We start from the raw sequence: 18,800 nt of genomic DNA on the forward strand, positions 1-18,800 counted from the left end.
ACCTTTTCCAAGGTCACTATATCACCAATCATGTTGGGGGGATCCAAATTGGGAACAGGACTCCAGATAGCATCTGATCAGTGAGCTGTATAAATGATAGTATAAATCAAAGGACACAATTCTAAATGGTTCAATTAAAACATCCCAACACCTTTTTAAACTTTGGCTACAGTCTCTCTACATTGGTCATGAACCTTCAGTGATATGTACACAATAACATCTGTATCTTTTACTCCGTCAACCTCTTCCTGGATTGTCCTCTCCAAGTGATACTTGTACTGAGCTGGCTCTAGCAACATGCATAACAGTACATTTATTCAAGTTAAATGCCATTAACCATGGTGTGGGCCACTCCCCTAGCACATCTAAATCTTAGTAAATTTGAATATACTCCTCTACTATCTTAACCCTTAGCGATTTTGGTGTCACTGTAAATATTGACTATATACCCAGCACCATTGTCCAGGTCATTATTAAAGTCAGTTAACAGTAGCAGGCCTAGAACCAATCCCTGGTGGTCACCAAAGGCCTGATGGCAAGGGCTGCACCCTCACGACCACCAGGTTGTAGAGGATGCAGCAGACCATGATGAATCACAAAACATGCTCCAGCGAGTAGTAGAGGGCTTCTCCCGAGCGGTCCAGGCAGCGGAAACGTTGTTTCCTGACGTTGATGTCATACTCCACAACATTCCTAGTCGCAGCATATCAAATAGGAGCTGGAGTAGGCCATTTGGCCCTTCGAGCCTGTCCCACCATCCAAGATCATGGCTGATCTTCTACCACAACTCCACCTTCCCATATCCCTTAATTCCCTTAGTACCCAAAAAGCTATAAATCTTTCTTGAATACACTCAATTACTGAGCATCCACAGCTCTCTGATATAGAGAATTCTAAAGGTTCATGACCCTTTGACTGAAGAAATTTCTCCTTAGCTCAGTCCTAAATGAGACTATTCTGAGACTGTGACCCCTTGTTCTAAATGCCCATCCAGGGGGAACATTTTCTCAGCATCTACCCTGTCAAGCCCCTTAAAAATTTTGTATGTTTCAATTAGATCACCTGTCATTCTTCTAAACTCCAGGGAATATCAGCCTAGTCTACTCAAAGTCTCCTCCTAGGACAAACCTTCATCTCAGGAACCTTCCATTGAACCTTCATTGGACACCCTCTAGAGAAAGTATTTCCTTCTTCAAGTAAGGAGACTAAAAGTACACACAGTGCTCCAGGTACAGCCTCCCAATACCCTCTCATAACTGTAGTAAGATTTCTTCACTCTTATACTCCACTCCCTTTGTAACACACCATTTGCCTTTCAAATTGCTTGCTGTATCTGCATGTTAACCTTCTGTGATTCATGAACAAGGACATCCAGGTCCATCTAAATGCATTTCTCAGTCTTTCACCATAGAAAAAATTTTTTTTTTCCTACTTCACATTTCACCACATTGTATTCCATCTGTCATGTTCTAGCCCACTGACCCAACCTGTCTACATCCCTCTGGAGCCTCTTTGCATCCTCCTCACCAGTTATTTTCCCCTCTCACTTTGTAGCATCAGCAAACTTGGAAATGTTACACTCAGTCCCCTCATCTAAGTTATTAATACAGATTGTAAATAGCCAAGGCTCAAGAACTGACCTTTGTGATGCCCCACTAGTTACAGCCTGCCAACCCTAAAATGTCCTGTTTATTCCTACTCTTTGTTTTCAGTCATTAACCAATCTTCAGTTCATGCTAATATATTACTCACAATTCCATGAGTCCTAATTTTGTGTAATAACCTCTTGTGTGGCACATCAAATGATTTTTGAAAATCTAAATACACTACAGCCACTGGTTCTCCCTTATCCATCCTGCTAGTTACATCCTCGAAAAACAGATTTGTCAAACACGATTTCTCTTTCATAAATCCATGTTAACTCTGCTTAAGCATATTATGATTTTCTAAGTGCCCTGTTACCACGTCCCTAATAATAATGATGTTTGGCTAACTGTCCTATAGTTCCCTGTTTTCTCTCTTCCTCTTTTCTTAAATAGTGAGTTATGTTTGCTACCTTCTAATTCTTGGAAACTGTTCCAGAAATTCTAGAAGATCAAAACCAATTCATCCACTATCTCTGCAGCTACCTCTTTTAAAACCCTAAGATACAGGTAATTGGGTACAAGGGATTTGTCACCACTTAGTCCCATTGATTTCTCGGTACTATTTCTTTACTTATACTGATCTCTTAAGTCCCTTAATCTCACCAGACCATACATTCCCCATTATTACCAGCATTTATTTTGTGTCTTCTACTGCTAAGACAGCTAGAAAGTATTTGTTTAATATCTCTGCCATTTCCTTATTCTTCAATACAATTTCACTGGGCGCCGCCTCTAATGGGCCAACATTCTCAGTAATCTCTTCCTATTTACATACCTATAGAAACATTTAAGATCTGTTTTTATATCCCTTGCTAGTCTACTCTCATATTCTCTCTTCTCTTTTCTTAACAATTTCTTGGTCCTCCTTTGCTGAATTCTAAAATCCTCCAATCCTCAGGCTTACCACTCAATTTGGCAACATTATACGCCTCTTGCTTTGATCTAATACTATCTAACTTCTCTTATTTGTGTTTTTTTTTTGCTGTGTTCAAAGTATCAGTAATTTATAACTGGGAAAATCGCTTTGTTGAAAGTTCCCCAGCCCTATTTCAACTAGTTATTTCTACCTCTTGTTATGGTTGCATTTCTAGATAGCAACTCCTGTTTTCTACTTGGTACGATAGCAAGAAAAAAGTGCCAATATACATGCACAATGGCAATTGCGCATGTAAAGGATTTTTTTTTTAAGAAACGAATGGAAGCCAAACCAAAATGATGGTAGAAGTCAGCATAGCTCTCATTCTAGGAGTGGTCATGGCCCCATGTGGTCAGATGGCAGAGGGGAGTCATCAGCCACATGTAATGCTGGTAGCACTTGTCACCAAGCAGCCACCCTCTGGTTCAACTTGGTTGCTCAAAGATGGTTGGACCAGCTGCCAGGGGAACCACCATGATGGTCTGTGCATGGTCACACTCTAACTGCACATGTAGGCAGTGGGATCGTTTGCAGTTTCAGTAAGTCTCCCTGTTGAGATGCAGAGCCTTGTACATGCAGTTGATGGCTCCCTACACCACTGCGAAACCTGCTACCCTGGCAAAGTCACATTCCACTCCTCCTGTTTCTCTCTGCTTAGAGAGAGAGAGTGAGTGAGCAATGAAATCCCCCCTCTTTTCTTACAGGATCTCAGCTGTGGCAAACTGAGAAATATTGCCAATATTCCTCCAGTCTGGAATGATCCTAAGGCACAGAAACTGAGGGCCACGGGAACATTAGATGGCCACTGGTCGGGCCATCCTCACCCTGCTCTGCAGCTGCAGGTCCGATTGGAGGTAGTAGGACAGTTCAATGGCCAGATCCTTGGTGAAGCATAGCCGCCTCAGACTCTGCTGCTGGCTGAGGTGCCAGCAAGACAAGCGCTCTCTGAAGACTTAATGTAGGTAAGGCCTTCTGTTGACAGTCTTCCTCCACATCATGCTGTAGTCAAAGAGGAAGTGCAACTATAGCCTCCATGACTGATCACAAGTTTTCTGCTCAGAGGGCTTTAAAATCCACTCAACTTTCTGCAACGGTCCACCACCATTCCCCGACTCAAAGAACTTGTGTGAGCTCTTCAAATAACATAGTGCCAAGTACTTCCACTAACTCAGCAAAAGCAAATCAAAAGCACTTTATCTGTAAGTTCCATGGTGATCCTTTAAATAGTGCTAGTGGGGGCAGGGGGGGGCCCCTCATTCAGCTGCATGTGTTTAAGAGAAGGCGTTAGCAGGATCTGTTTAAGAGAAGGCGTTAGCAGGATCTGTGAAGTCCAAAGTGGCAGGTCGGGGGTCAAGTCAGCATTTGATGCCCACTGACTTCATGATCAGCCCATTCTGCATGCTTCCAGTGCGTGCACAGGACGTTCCTGCTATCATCCCTCCTATCATAGTAATCACAGAACTTTTTTTTTAAACTCCAGGCTGCTGTAGCACTGAAACCAGCAGTACTATGGAGCTGAATTTTGCAGTTCAGAAACACAATCATGCCATTAGAAAGACTGGCTTCATTCGGTCTCCTGGGAGGTATTGAACAAATGCTTCTGGCATAAAACTAATTTAACTGTCAGCCAATCATTACATTTATCATATTTTCCAAGTCTAGAGACCTTTTCTAATCAGCTTTTAAAAGTTGTATAGTTGAATAAATACAGTTTGTCACACATTACCCCTCTTACTGTTTAATTTTCTTCTTCCATTTTGACTTCATTGCCATATGTTACATCAGATTTCTGGTATTCTGAATACAGAAACAAGCTCAGCAGTGCAGTACTTTTACAGGAGAGATTATAATTAATTGTCACTTAGAATATTAATACAGTAGCATAGTATCCCAGATTAATAATCTGATTAATAATGGACTAATAATCCCGAGATTGCAAAGTCAAATCCCATTATGGCAACTTGAGAATTAGAAATCAATGAAAACCATTTAAGGTTTAAGGCACAGAAAGAGGTCACTTGACCCATCATGTCTGTGCCAGCCAAAAAACGAGCCACCCAGTCTAATCCCACCTTCCAGCATTTGGTTCGTAGCCCTGCAGGTTACAGCACTTGAGATGCATATCCAGACACCTTTTAAATGAGATGAGGGTTTCTGCCTCTATTATCCTTTCAGGCAGTGAGTTCCAGACCCCCACCACCCTCTGGATGAAAAGAATCTTTCCTCATATCCCCTCTAATCTTTCTACCAATCACTTTAAATCTATGCCCCCTAGTCACTGACCTCTCTGCTAATGTAAATAGGCCCTTCACATCCACTCTACCCAGGCCCCTCACAATTTTGTACATTTCAATCAGATCTTCCCTCAGCCTTTTCTGTTCCAAGGAGAACAACCCCAGACTATCCAATCTTTCCTCATAGGTGCATTTTTCCAGTCCCGGCAACAGCCTCACAAATCTTCTCCATTCCTCTCTGGTACAATAACATCCTTTCTGTAATGAGGTGACCAGAACTGCACAGTGCTCAAGTTGTGGCCTTACCAATGAGTTATACAGTTCCAGCATAACCTTTTTTAAAATTCATTCATGAGATGTGGGCATCGCCGGCTAGGCCAGCATTTATTGCCCATCCCTAATTGCCCTCGAGAAGGTGGTGGTGAGCTGCCTTCTTGAACCGCTGCAGTCCATGTGAAGTAGGTATACCCACAGTGCTTTTAGGAAGGGAGTTCCAGGATTTTGACCCAGCGACAGTGAAGGAACAGCGATATAGTTCCGTCAGGATGGTGTGTGACTTGGAGGGGAACTTGCAGGTGGTGGTGTTCCCATGCATTTGCTGCCCTTGCCCTTCTAGTTGGTAAAGGTTGCTCTTATATTCTATACCTCAGCTAATAAAGGAAAGGATTCCATATACCTTCTTAACCACCTTATCGACCTGTTCTACTACGTTCAGGGTCCCTCACCTCCTCTACACCTCTCAATATTCCCCCATTAGTCGTGTATTCCTTTGCCTTGGTTGACTTCCCCAAATGCATCACCTCGCACTTCTCCAGGTTGAACTCAATTTGCCACTCTTCTGCCCATCTGACCAGTCCATCTACATCTTCCTGCAGCCTCCAGCCATCTTCCTCGCTATCTACCACATGGCTAATCTTTGTGTCGTCTGCAAACTTCTTGATCATGCCCCCTACATTTACGTCCAAATCGTGAATATATACCAAATCATGAATATATACCCAGTATCCTGCGGAACACCACTGGAAACAGCCTTACAGTCGCAAAAATACCCATCAACAATTACCCTTTGTTTCCTGCCACTGAGTCAACTTGGTATCCACCATTTTCATTTCTGATTTTGTCCCAATTGAGTCTACCCTCAGGTCCCCATCCCCCTGCCAAACTAGTTTAAACCGTCCCCAACAGCACTAGCAAAACATCCCGCAAGGAACTCAGTCCTAGCTCTGTTCAGGTGCAACCCATCTGAGAGTTGAGTTCAATTTTTAAATATCTGGAAATACGGGCATCGGTAAAAATTATTACAAAACTATTAGGAATGTTGCAAAAACTCAAATGGTTCGCTGCTTCTGACTTGGTCTGTCCTGTGAGACTCCATCAATATGGTCTCTTAACTGCTCTCTGAAGAAACCTAGTAAGCCACTCAATTATATCAAACTGCTACAAAGAATAACAAGATAGTAGTCAAAAAAGGTGGCCCACCACAAGCTTCTCACGGCAACTAAGGATGGGCAATAAATACTACCTTGCCCACATACACAATTTTTCTATAATATATAAAATGCCAAATAGAAAGCACAATTAGCATTTTATGCTGTTTTGGTCCAGAAAAGAAAAGCGAGAGAATTAAATGGTACAAAGAACATACCCGTTAAAGCATTTTTAAAATACTTCACAGGATGTGGGCAACATTGACAAGGCCACACTTATTGCCCATTCCTTGTTCAGAGATGCTGGTGGGCCTTGAACTCCTGGAGTCCATGAGCTGATGATTCCCTGGTGAGGTTAGGCAGGGAATTCCAGAATTTTACCCAATCATATGTCCAAGTCAGGATCCTGCACAATTTAGAAGGGAACTTGGAGGTGATGGAGTTCACACAATACTGCTGCCCTTGTCCTTCTCAGTGATAAGAGGTCACGAGGCTGGGAGGTACTGACAGTTACCCTGGTGAATTGCTGGAATTAAGATAGTACATACTGCAGCCACAGTGCCCAAATTGCCAATATGGAGTCCAGTTGCAAGTGGGCCAATCCAGCAACAGCTTGGTCTTCGAATCAAGCATGTTTTCCTCCACACAAAAGGTAGTGGAAATCTGAAATTCTCCCCAAAATGGTTGTGATGCTGGGTCAATTGAAATTTTCAAGACAGGAGATTGATAGATTCTTGTTAGGTGACAGTATCAAGGGATATGGATCAAAGACCAGTAACGGAGCCATGAACGGACTGAATGACGGAACAGCCTTGAGGGGCTGTCTAATTTACTCTGTTCCTATATTCCTTGATACTCCTGATTGAGGTTTATAGATGATAAAGAAGCTTTTAAGGTTCAGGAGATAGCAGAATCCAGCACCTGTCCTACTCTTGCAGTCAGACTGCTGGTATAGTTGGCCCAGTTAAGCTTCTGACTGATGGCAGCCTGTAAGGTATTGATTGCTTGATACTTAGCAATAGTTGTGCCATCGAAGGTCAAGGGAGAGTTGGGCTGGCACTTATGTGGTTCAAACATAACCCATCATTTTGTCAGCCCAAGCCCGGCATGGCATGGCTTGCTTCATTATTGTAAAAGTTGCAAATTGAGTTGCACGCTGTGAAATAAATCAGCCAACTGCCCCACTACTGACCTTATGATGAAGGGAAGATCATTGAAGCACTGACTGAGGAACTCCTACAGTGATCTCCTGGGGTTGCAATTCGTCTCCAACAATGATAAACATCTTCCTGCATGTTAGATATGACACAGCCACAGGTAAATTTTCCATCGGACTCCAGGATTCCTTGATTGAATATCTCTTAGACGCAAAGCGTAGATCTTATGGCCACATCTGGATCAAGGCTCTATAAGAATACTTTGGGTCAAAGGGGAGATGATAGCGTAGTGGTCATGTCACTGAGCTAGTAATACAGAGGCTCAGGCCAATGCCCTAGGGACAAGGTTCAAATCCCACCATGGCAGCTGGTGGAATTTAAATTCAATTAATTAATTTATTTTTAAAAATCTGGAATTGAAAGCTAGCCTCAGTAATGGTGCCATGAAGCTATCAATTGTCGTAAAATCCATCTGGTTCACTAATGCCCTTTAGGGAAGGAAATCTGTTGCCCTTACCTGGTCTGGCCTACATGTGATTCAGACCCACAGTAATGTGGTTGACTCTTAACTGCCCTCTGAAATGGCCTAGCAAGCCACTCAGTTATCAAGGATAATTATGGATGGGCAACAAATGCTGGGCTTGCCAGCGATGCCCACATCCCATGAAAGAATCTAAAAAAAAACTTTGGTCAATCAGCCACCCAAATGCCAAAATCTAGCCCTGCCGATTTCATTTAAGCAATGTCATTGGACAGCAATTAGTTATTCCAAAAAAAGTGAGTGCCACTTTTGAAGGTAGGTAATTGATTTGCTGTGAATACATACATAGGACATATGAATAGAAATAGGCCATTTAGCTCTTCGAGCCCATTCCACCATTCAATGAGATCATGGCTGATCTGACACCTAACTCCATATACCTGCCTTTATCCCATATCCCTTAATACCTTTGGTTAACAAAACTTGATCAAAATTATTTTTTAAAATTTAGTATCAATCTAGCATCAACTGCCATTTCCCAAAAAAAGACTTCCAAACTTCTACCATCCTGTGTGAATAAGCATTTTCTAATTTCACCAGTGGAAATAGTTATTCTCCATCTACTGTTTCCCTTAAAATCTTGAAAACTGTGACTGAATCACTCCTCAACCTTCTAAATTCCAGCAACTACAACACTAGTTTCTGTAATCTCTCCTTGTAATTTAACCCTTGAAGTCCAGATATCATCCTAAAAATCTACGCTACACTTCCTCCAAAGCCAATCTATCCTTCCTTAGACATGATGCCTAGAACTGCTGGCAGTACTCCAGTTGTGGTCTAACCAGGCTCTTTTGTATAGCTGAAGCATAATTTTTGCCTCCTTGTATTCTAATCAATCTGGCTCATTGATCCCTACTGAGTGCCCCTATCTGGCAAGTTCACTGGCTGCTCACCAACTAACCTGCAGAATTATGTAGTTAGAGATGACATCACAAAGCAACTTCAAAGATTCCCTCCCCTCCAAAGCCCCACCCCATTCCACACTTAGCAAAGACCCAAGCCTACCAAAAGCTCAGACGCCATTACTAAGTCAGCTTGTTCATAGTAAACTACTCAAAGGATTTCATTCATGTTCAAAGAAATAGAAAGATTTCATTGTAGCAGGAGGTCTTTTAAAAAAAAAATTTATTTAACATTTAACCATAGAAATATATAAATTTATTTAACATTTATATTTTTCCACAATCTCCATCCTCTCATGGTACAAAGATGCATGGAGAAATACCTCAACAAAAATTCTCTTTGGGCAAAGATATCATTTTAATTAACAGCTGCATCATGAAGAGAATCAGTGAATGTTTTGTATGAAAAAATAAAGAACAAATGCACCACAATACCCGAACCAGTATTTTTCTCTTGTTCGCAATACCACATAAGATCAATATTAAATCTCAATTCCTTTTCTTTAAAGCAGAATGGAATAAAATATTAATGCTGCAACATAAAAAAGTGGCTAAATAAGGATTTACACTCTCAAATCCTCAAACAATGAGTTCCCAATCACTGATGCATACTTCCTAATAGCTGCTTTAAGAGCCTGGGAGCAGGAAACATGTTTGCGCCCAGTCAGGGAATGATTTATAGCAGACAAGAGACGAGGGGCGGTTGGGTGGGGGAATGGAATCTACATTCTGTTTTATACATGACAGATAAGAAAACAGAACCAAGGGGAACAGGCAGTCATATCATTACTTATTATGTGAAATAAAATGAAGTCTTGATAATTTGCAAAACATTCCACCAATGCTGTGTGTATCTGGAAAGCAAACAGTTTATACATTCATAGTGAGATGCGTGGTTATTTCAAAGCTCTCAGATCACCATTTAGAATGTAACATATCCTGCTGAATTCACTTCCACCTTATCTTCAACTTATTTACTGTCTCTTGTCTTTCTCAGCAAAAAATACCTTAAGTTATGAAACATAAAATGGTTTTTAAGTACAGACTGTGACATCCATCACACCATTTGCTGGTTCTTTTTACAGGGAAACAGTAGTATTTCACAAATTTGAGAGTCAAAGCATCTGGAGAAGAAAACTCACATTTCTGTACCGTGTACATGAAAGTTGAAGGTTATAGCCGAGAGCAGTCCATTTACTTCTCTTCCTGTTAATATCTGTTCTTAGCAATAAAGCCAAGAGGCAAAGCACTTGTCAGTGGTATAACTCTAGAAAAATGCAGTAACTGCTGATATTTTACTCCCCACTAGATCTTTGTGACAATAACTTTTACGATGTCACAGAACTTCCTTATGACCTTCACAAAGCAGCTTAACTACAAAATCAGTGATGTGAGTAATAAATATATATTTTGGGCAGTGCAATGACAATGTATATTCAAGCACAAACATTAAAATGGAGGGCTGAAAGTTACAGCTCTTGCTATGCTAGGTTCTGATATAAATTTGGAGAGAAATCAAAAAGAACTTAGGCATCTCACCCTAAAGGAGGTAGAAGTGTGTATGTGAAGGGAAAGCAGAGGAAGTCCTGAATGATCCTCGGTTACACTCTCTTGTTAGTCAGCTAACAATTGCCATGGCACTGGGCAAAATTTTGTAAAATTTCTGCAATCCAAAATGGAAAATTTAAGCAGAAATAATTATGTCTATGGTAACTAGGGTGGTGCAACTGTCTTTTAACCTTAGAATGTGGGTTCAGCTGCATTGATCCTAAATGAAACTGATCAAATTCAAGCAGTTCCCAATGAACATCCCAATGCTATAAGTTGACACTAATAGATAATCTCACTCCCTCAAGTTGTTTGGTGCGAGAAATGAAACTGGCACAGTAGAAAGTATCATTGCGACATTAGACAGCATAAAGAGCTGCCCTGGATCTACCTTGCAGTATATGTGGCTTGACACTGGATGCCAAGTGGATATTGTCTATTTCCCTATACCAAAGATGCTTTAAATCAGCATAAAATGTGCTTCTGACATGGTAAAACAAAAATTACACAATTGCCCATTACATGGCTCTATTGTGGCTTTTCTTGCTAAATCATTGCCTTTATTGACTTGACAAAAAAAAAATTTAAACAGTTCTTACCCACTGGGAGGGAAGAAAAGGAAAAAAGAAAAGGAAAAAAGAAAACTTTTTTTATTTTTTTCTGTTCTGACAATTGTTCCTAACCATGGAATGTTGTTTCACATCAGAACAATTATCCCCATTCTGGAACAGATGCTCACAGAACAATCTGTTCTAAAATTAATTATGCAGCACAGGAGTTTAAAAAAAATTAATTAACAAGGAATCAGAGCTTGGGAGGTTGTCATAAGCCTCTTTCTGAAAAATGGTCAGCCATCTTAAATGTAACAAAGAGTGAAGTTATTGCCACTGATCAACATGAAGAATGGTTACATTCTCAACTCCAGCACCTAATGCACTATTAGTAAAAACATAGCATTTCCAACTAACCAATTGTAGTCCATGTTTCCCCTCTCTCTTTCTCTAATCCTACTAAAAAGCTCATCATTTCTGATGAAGAGTCAGTAAAGAATAATATTTTGGGTATAACAGATGTGATGGACCTACTGTGCATTTCAAGAATTTTGTGTTTTTGTTCCATCATTCTCTACTGCACAGGATTGCTTGCGGACTTGAAGATACCTATTCATCGAAATGCAATTTTGACCAGAAAATGTAAATAATCCAACCATCTACAAATAAGCATGTTTTTCACTGGAAATGGTTGTTTGCGAACATATCAGGGAGTCCATTATTTACTGGCCAGGGAAAACAAATGTCCAAGCATAAACCCAACATTGTGAGCTAGAGAATATACATAATAGCAAGGGTACATTATAGGATTTCTCAATTACCAATGGAGCCATCGCATATTTCATCTAAGGGGATGGTTTACATATCAGTTTTGATTTTTTTTCTGAAAATTTATGTTAATCGCAAAATGCTAGAATACTAAATGGCTTTGCAAACAAGTAATTCAGTGAAGTTATTTAACATTCCCCACAATCAATTTTAGTTAATTTTTTTTCAGCCATTCCTAGCTGGTAGCTGTAACATATGGAACCATTCCGGTCCCAAATCAGTTTTGATAGCTAGTGCAGATATTAAGCAATGTAGCTCCTATGTGTAAACACATACATTTCTTGACACCTTCTCTTGAAGATTTTTAATTTTTTTTATTATTAGTTCATGGGATGGGAGCATTGCTGGCTAGGCCAACATTTATTACCCATTCCTAACTGCCCTCGAGAAGGTGACGACGAGGCGCCTTCTTGAACCGCTGCCGTCCTTGGGTTGTAGGTACACCAACAGTGCTGTTAGGAAGGGACCTCCAGGATTTTGACCCAGCGACAGTGAAAGAACGGCGATATAGTTCCAAGTCAGGATGACATGTGGCTTGGAGGGGAACTTGTAGGTAGGTGGTGGTATTCCCATGCATCTGCTGTCCTTGTCCTTCTAGGTGGTAGAGGTTGCAGGTTTGGAAAGTACTGACAAAGGAGGCTTGATGAGTTGCTGCAGCACATCTTGTAGATGGTACACACTGCTGCCACTGTACGCTGGTGGTGAAGGGAGTGAATGTCGAAGGTGGTGGACAGGGTGCCAATCAAGCAGCCACTTTGTCCTGGATAGTGTCGACATTCGAGTGTTGTTGGAGCTGCACCTATCCAGGCAAGTGGAGAGTATTCCATCACACTTGTGCCTTGTAGATGGTAGACAGGCACTGGGGTGGTGAGTTACTTGCCACAGAATTCCCAGCCTCTGACCTACTCTTGTAGCCACAGCATCTATGCAGCTAGTCCAGTTCAGTTTCTGGTCAATGGTAACCCCCAGGTAATCGTAATGCCATTCAATGTCAAGGGGAGATTCCTTCTTGTTCGAGATGGTCATTGCCCGGCACATGTGTGGCACGAATGTTACTTGCCACTGATCAGCCTAAGCCTAGATGTTGTCCAGGTCTTGCTGCATATGGACACTGACTGCTTCAGTATCTGAGGAGTCACGAATGGTGCTGAACATTGTGCAATCATCAGTGAACATCCCCACTTCTGATCTTATGATGGAGGGAAGGTCATGGATGAAGCAGATGAAGATGGTTGGGTCTAGGACACTACCCCGAAGAACTTCGGCAGGGATGTCCTTGGACTGAGATGGTTGACCTCCAACAACCACAACCATCTTCCTTTGTGCTAGGTATGAGTCCAAACAGTAGCGAGTTTTCCCCGTTTCTCATGGACTCCAGTTTTGCCAGGGTTCCTTGATGCCATACTCGGTCAAATGCTGCCTTGATATCAAGGGCAGTCATTTTCACCTCACTGCTCATGCTGAATGATGTCAGAGTATGGTTTCACAAGTGCTGGCAGTACTTTTTGGCATCTTGCCCAAACGACCATTCTTCATGAGTGAATGCGCACAGTGCGTGTTGCAAGTCACTGAACAAAAGGATACTGTAGCAGAGCTTGATCCTGTCCTTACCTGACATCCACATTCATACACTTCCCAACAGGAGACACAAAGTACTAAAATGCAGGAAATCTAAGCGATTCTCCCTCTCTCTTACTTGGGATATCAAGGCCTTGGAGAGGGCACAGAGGAGTTTCACCAGAATGTTACAGGGATGAGGGACTGCAGTTTTGTGGAGAGACTGGAGAAGCTGGGATTTTTCTCCTTAGAGCACAGAAGGAGGTGGTGAGATTTAGTAGAGGCATTCAAAATTATGATGGTGTTGATAGAGTAAATAAGGAGGAACTGTTTCTATTGGCAGGTGGTGTGGTAACCCAAGGACACAAACTGAAGATAATTGACAAAAGAACCAAAAGGGAGATCAGTTTTTTTTTTAAGTATAGTGAGTTGTTATGATCTGCAATGAACTGCATAAAAGAAAATTCAATAGCAACTTTCTAAAAGGAATTGGATATATACTTGAAAAGGAAAACAGAGCAATGCAGAATGAGAGGAGCTGATCTTAATGAATAGCTCTTCAAAGAGCTGGCAGAACAGGTGGGCTAAATGGTCCCCTCCTCTGCTGTATATAACTAGCCCAGGACCACCAACAGTGTGAGCACAGGATGGCAAAATAGCATGTAGGACAGTGTATTTGATGCTTTTGAAGAAATATATAATTACATTTCAGAGGAGCACTTGACCACAGTTGGTCTTTAAGAAAAGAAAATGCATTCTTAATCTTGAAATTCAATACGTGGGAGTATGCACTTCTTTTTCTCTGTCTTGAATACCAATTTCTGGAGTTCCTAGTTGAGCCAATCCCTGAGGCAATCAGTCTCAACCCATGTTAGCAGAGCAGCTCCATGGCATGAGAGGAGAATCAAAATGGGGGATGCAAGGTTTGACATGTATTTGTTTTCTTCAGCAATCATCAAGGTGATAAATGTTAGCACTCAAAAATGAAACATTTCCCATTTTGAGAACCTGGCAAACAGTCCCACTTAACATATAGCATTAGTAAAATTCAAAGTAAAATTTCTGCTACTTTATGCCAATGTGCCTCACTTCCAATCTCAGAGAAACACAAACTCCAGCAGCAAGACATCTTCACTTTCTATACAATCTATCCTTGTGCCCTTGGAGTGGTATTCTCCAATTCTGGGTGAAATAGGGGCAGTGTAATGGTGCAAGCATTTGTAGCCCAAATACCAGGTCAAGAACGCCAAAATTAATTTCATGTAGAACCCTTACAACAAGCAGAGAGAAGATTTTCAAAGAGTCAGTCTGGGATGGATTTGATTAATATACATCTTGTACAAATATACTTCTCTATTAGTATAGCATATTGAAGGGTGATTGGGTCAATTTGTTTAAAGCATTAAAATTTGGGGCAGGCAGTGGCATGGTGGTAATGTCAATAGACTAGCAATCCAGAGGCCTAGGCTAATGCTCTGGGGACGTGGGTTCAAATCCCACCACAGCAGATGATGAAATTTGAATTCAATTAATAAATATAGAATTAAAAGCTAGTGGTGACCATGAAACCATTGTCCATAGTTGTAAAAACTCATCTGGTTCACTAATATCCTTTAGGGAAGGAAATCTGCTGTCTTGACCTGGTCTGGCCTACATGAGACCCCAGACCCACAGCAATGTGGTTGATTCTTAACTGCCCTCTGAAGTGGCCTAGCATGCCACTCAGTTCAAGGGCAATTAGGGATGGGCAACAAATGCTGACCTTGCCAGCGATGCCTGCATCCCATGAAAGGTGAATGATAAGGTAAATATGGAGAAACCATTTCTTCTGGAATCAAGGACAAGAAGATATTCTTAAAATTAGAGCTAGGCCATTCTGGAACAAAGTCAGGAATCACTTTTTCCTCACAATGGGTAGTAGAAATCTGGAACTCTCTCCTCAAAAGGTTAAGAACGCTAGAACAATTGGAGCTTTCTAGAGTGAAAGAGATAGATTTTTGTCATGTAAGGGTATTAAGGGATATAAAGAAAAGGCAGGTAAATGGAGTTAGGAAGCAGCCACAATCTAACTGAATGGAGCAGCCTATGAATCCAGGCACTGGAGGTGATAAGAGTACACCAATGCAACCCTTATTAATGTTACATTGATGGGGTGTACTTTATATTGAAAATATCCACCTTTCTCCTTTAAAAGCATAAAAGCAGAAAGCTACAGTGAATCCATGCTAAATTTAATTCCAGAATTGTAGTTGTAATGTAAATTCTTCAAACAAGACAGACAGTAAATAAATGCATACCCTTAGAGTTGAGTTACATACTGGTACAAGAGATATACAAATGGATCCACAATTATGAAATCCAGTCCACCATTTCATCAGTGCTTCTTGTCTCTATATAACCAAGGATATAATGAGGCAGTGAGTGCAATCATTCCTTTACATCTACTTGCTGGAATCCATGACCAGAGGTCTATGTCCTGCATTGATTTTCTACATGCTTCCTTTTAAGAGGGCATAAGGAAAAAGCCAGAAATATGCTTTATGATTACATCACGCGATGACAGAGTGGGGAACAACCTTATTAGCTGCAGCAAGGTGAATAAACAGCTGTTTTCTTCTGGATAGTTCCAATCCAAATCTGAATTTATCCTTGAATATAAATGAACACAGATGTTGACACCTATAAACATCCAATGATATTTATGATCATATAACTTTTGGGCAATAGAAATTTGCGTGATTTGAGCCCATATTGACAGAGTCAAATATTTCTGGTACTTCTTACTCCGTCATTTAGTCTCCATGATGAAATTGCTGACCATTGTTCTCAGCAATTTAAAAAAAAAATCTTTCTATTCATTCTGCAGAGGCAGAGCCGTACCTGGAACTCTCTAGAGATTCAAAAAACTGGTCAGACATGCTGACTTGCTCTGGCACATCGCTGGATAAGTATCTTGGAGACCTATTGAGAACTAGTCTCCTGCCGCATTGATTGTACAGAAATAATAATGCAAATATGCAAGTGTGTAACAACAATGGCCACACACACTCATCCTCCATGATCCTATACCAGTGTGGTTGTAGGATGCTTCCAGAGCAGAGCGCTCTGGGCAATATTTTCACATGTGCAAGGGTTTTAACAACATGGGATTTTATTTCGTGAAACATACCCATCCTTCAAATCTGTCATCCACTATAGTTAAAATTAAATCAGCCCAGCTTTAAACTCCATCTGAAGGCCTCCACTTTTAAATCCGAGATGCATTATCCCTGTGTAATCATTTTAGAAATCTATATTCATTTCAAACAAACCCCATGGACGTTTACTTTTTTTTAAAAAACACACTAACCTCAGGTCGTAAAAAAGAATTATGCCTTTTATTTTATCTTTATTGACCATTATTGGCACCATCACTTTTCACATTACAAAAAACTTAGAAGGAAAAAAAATGGCACCTGATTTCTGCAGCAATGCATCTCCCCGAATTAGTAACGTTATATATACATATTTCAAAAACCTCAAACTCAATAGAAAAAGGTTGGAGTTAAGTTACAAAGAATCGCGTGATGGTTTAAGAGGAGGAGGGAGGGAGTTAAGAGCGAGATCCATCGGATTCTCAGTAAAATGAAAGTGTTCTCGTTTGATACAATTTATCAAATCTCCACCCCTTGAGAGAAGCAGTAAAGAGCAGCCAGTACATTTTATACAAGGGCCCCACCAAGGATGAGCGGAAGATCATTTGAAAAAAAAAGGTTCATTAATCCCAAGGCAAAAATGGAAGATTAGGAGAGAGTGAGCGCCTTTTTCCTTCACTCTTTCTCTCTCCTCAGCCCGTAATCCCCCCACCTCATCTACGGTTAAAATATAAAAAATTATATTAATTTGTTGTGTCCGCCCCTTTTTTACCCTCTCTCCTCCCCCCTGAACCTCCTTTCTTTCAATTTGGTCAAATCGACATTAAAATCCGAAGTCCCTCAGAAGCACAAAACAGCGCCACCAACAACAGTCAGTCAATGCAAACAATCCGACCGCCGGTAAAATCTTCCACCGTGCGCCAAAAAATAAATAAATAAGAGCCCGAATACATCCGAAAATACGCCCAACTTTTAAATGTTTTCAATATCCAATCCAACCGAACAAAATCCTCCAACATAAGTTTAAAAAAAAATGAGGGGGAGGAAAAGCGACAGCTCTCCAGAACCTGGGCACCAATGGCGCGGAACACGGAACATGAATTTGCAAGAGAGAGAGAGAAGCGACCATTAGTCCAGCCATAACTTAATATAAAGCCAGCTAAAGATGTCACCCAGCACCTCTCTCAAAGCCAAGGGCAGCCAGCGATGTCTCAGCACTTCAAACCTCACCCTACACACCATCATTAAAGAGTTACATTTATCATGGAAAATTAAGTAATGTTACATTTTTTAATTTAAAAAAGTACCATGCAACGTAGCAATTTTGCTTCACAGACACAGATCTCATTTTGTCTGTTACCCCTATTTGGAGAATGGGGGTGGGGGGGAAAAAAGTCCCGACTCGATCCAATAAAGTTATTTTGGAAACTATCGATGATTTTTCTCTTGTATTACTGGTCGGTGTGAAAGGCATTTTTTTTTTAAATAGAAAAGAAAAATGTTGGCTGTTCCCTCCCCTCACCATTCTGCTAAAACTGCTGGCAATTATCAGTATCTTTAGCCACGATTGACGCGACAGCATGGGCGGAATCGAGCCCAAAGCAAAAGGGAATAGAGTCGTCATCTTTCCCCATGCTGCTGTTAATTTATAATATATAATGCAAGTTGCATTAAAGCAAGATTTTAAATAGCTTGAAATTTATGAATTTAAAGAGGATGAGAATTATATATAATGAGATATATCTATTAAAAAAAACTCACCAATCTGTATCTAGGAGGATGTTGACAAGCCCTGTCCGAAATGATTATCAGAAGATCTGATGTTACTTGTGTTTTAGAAACAACAGACGCGATGCAGCCAGTCTTTTTCTATAATATCAAACAGCCCCAGCCGATCGCTGTTTGCAAACGTTTCGTTGCCCTTCCCACCTGGCAGCAGAGCTTTCTGATCAGAGGAGGGGGGTGGGGGAATCAGCCGTGTGTTATCACCAAGATTTAAACACAACCACAGAAGACTTGGGGTTAACAACTTTGCAATGGCTAACAGGCGCATTGTGATTGGATGGCGAGTGTCACCAATCACCTGTAGAGAGCTCATGGCTGGTGAGCTCACTTTCAATGGCAGAAGTTGAGGTTTCAGAACAAAAATCCGCGAATAATCCAGCTTTCCTAGGGATTGCTATCCTTTCGACCACACTGTATCTTTATTTAAAACCTCCTTGTAGAATGATATTGCTTTTGTCTTAATCGTTTATTTGGCCACACCCTCCCTAGATCAGTCGATTTTGATGATGCAATAATATTTACTGGAATTTTAAAAAGTATTCTTTTAGGGGGGAAAAAAATCATATAACATTAC

The 18,800-nt window shown here is 40.8% G+C and overlaps 1 protein-coding gene across 1 annotated transcript in view; it reads right to left on the bottom strand.

Annotated features, from left to right (window-relative positions):
- Positions 1-18,459, bottom strand: part of LOC137349171 (enhancer of polycomb homolog 1-like) — a 271,229-nt gene extending 252,770 nt beyond the window's left edge. The window contains exon 1 of the mRNA XM_068014602.1: positions 18,203-18,459. The gene's annotated coding sequence lies outside the window, so the exon portion shown is untranslated. The remainder of the gene's footprint in view (positions 1-18,202) is intronic.
- Between the last annotated feature and the right edge of the window lie 341 nt (positions 18,460-18,800).

This window comes from Heterodontus francisci, chromosome 2, assembly GCF_036365525.1.
Source record: "Heterodontus francisci isolate sHetFra1 chromosome 2, sHetFra1.hap1, whole genome shotgun sequence".
NCBI classification, from domain to species: domain Eukaryota; kingdom Metazoa; phylum Chordata; class Chondrichthyes; order Heterodontiformes; family Heterodontidae; genus Heterodontus; species Heterodontus francisci.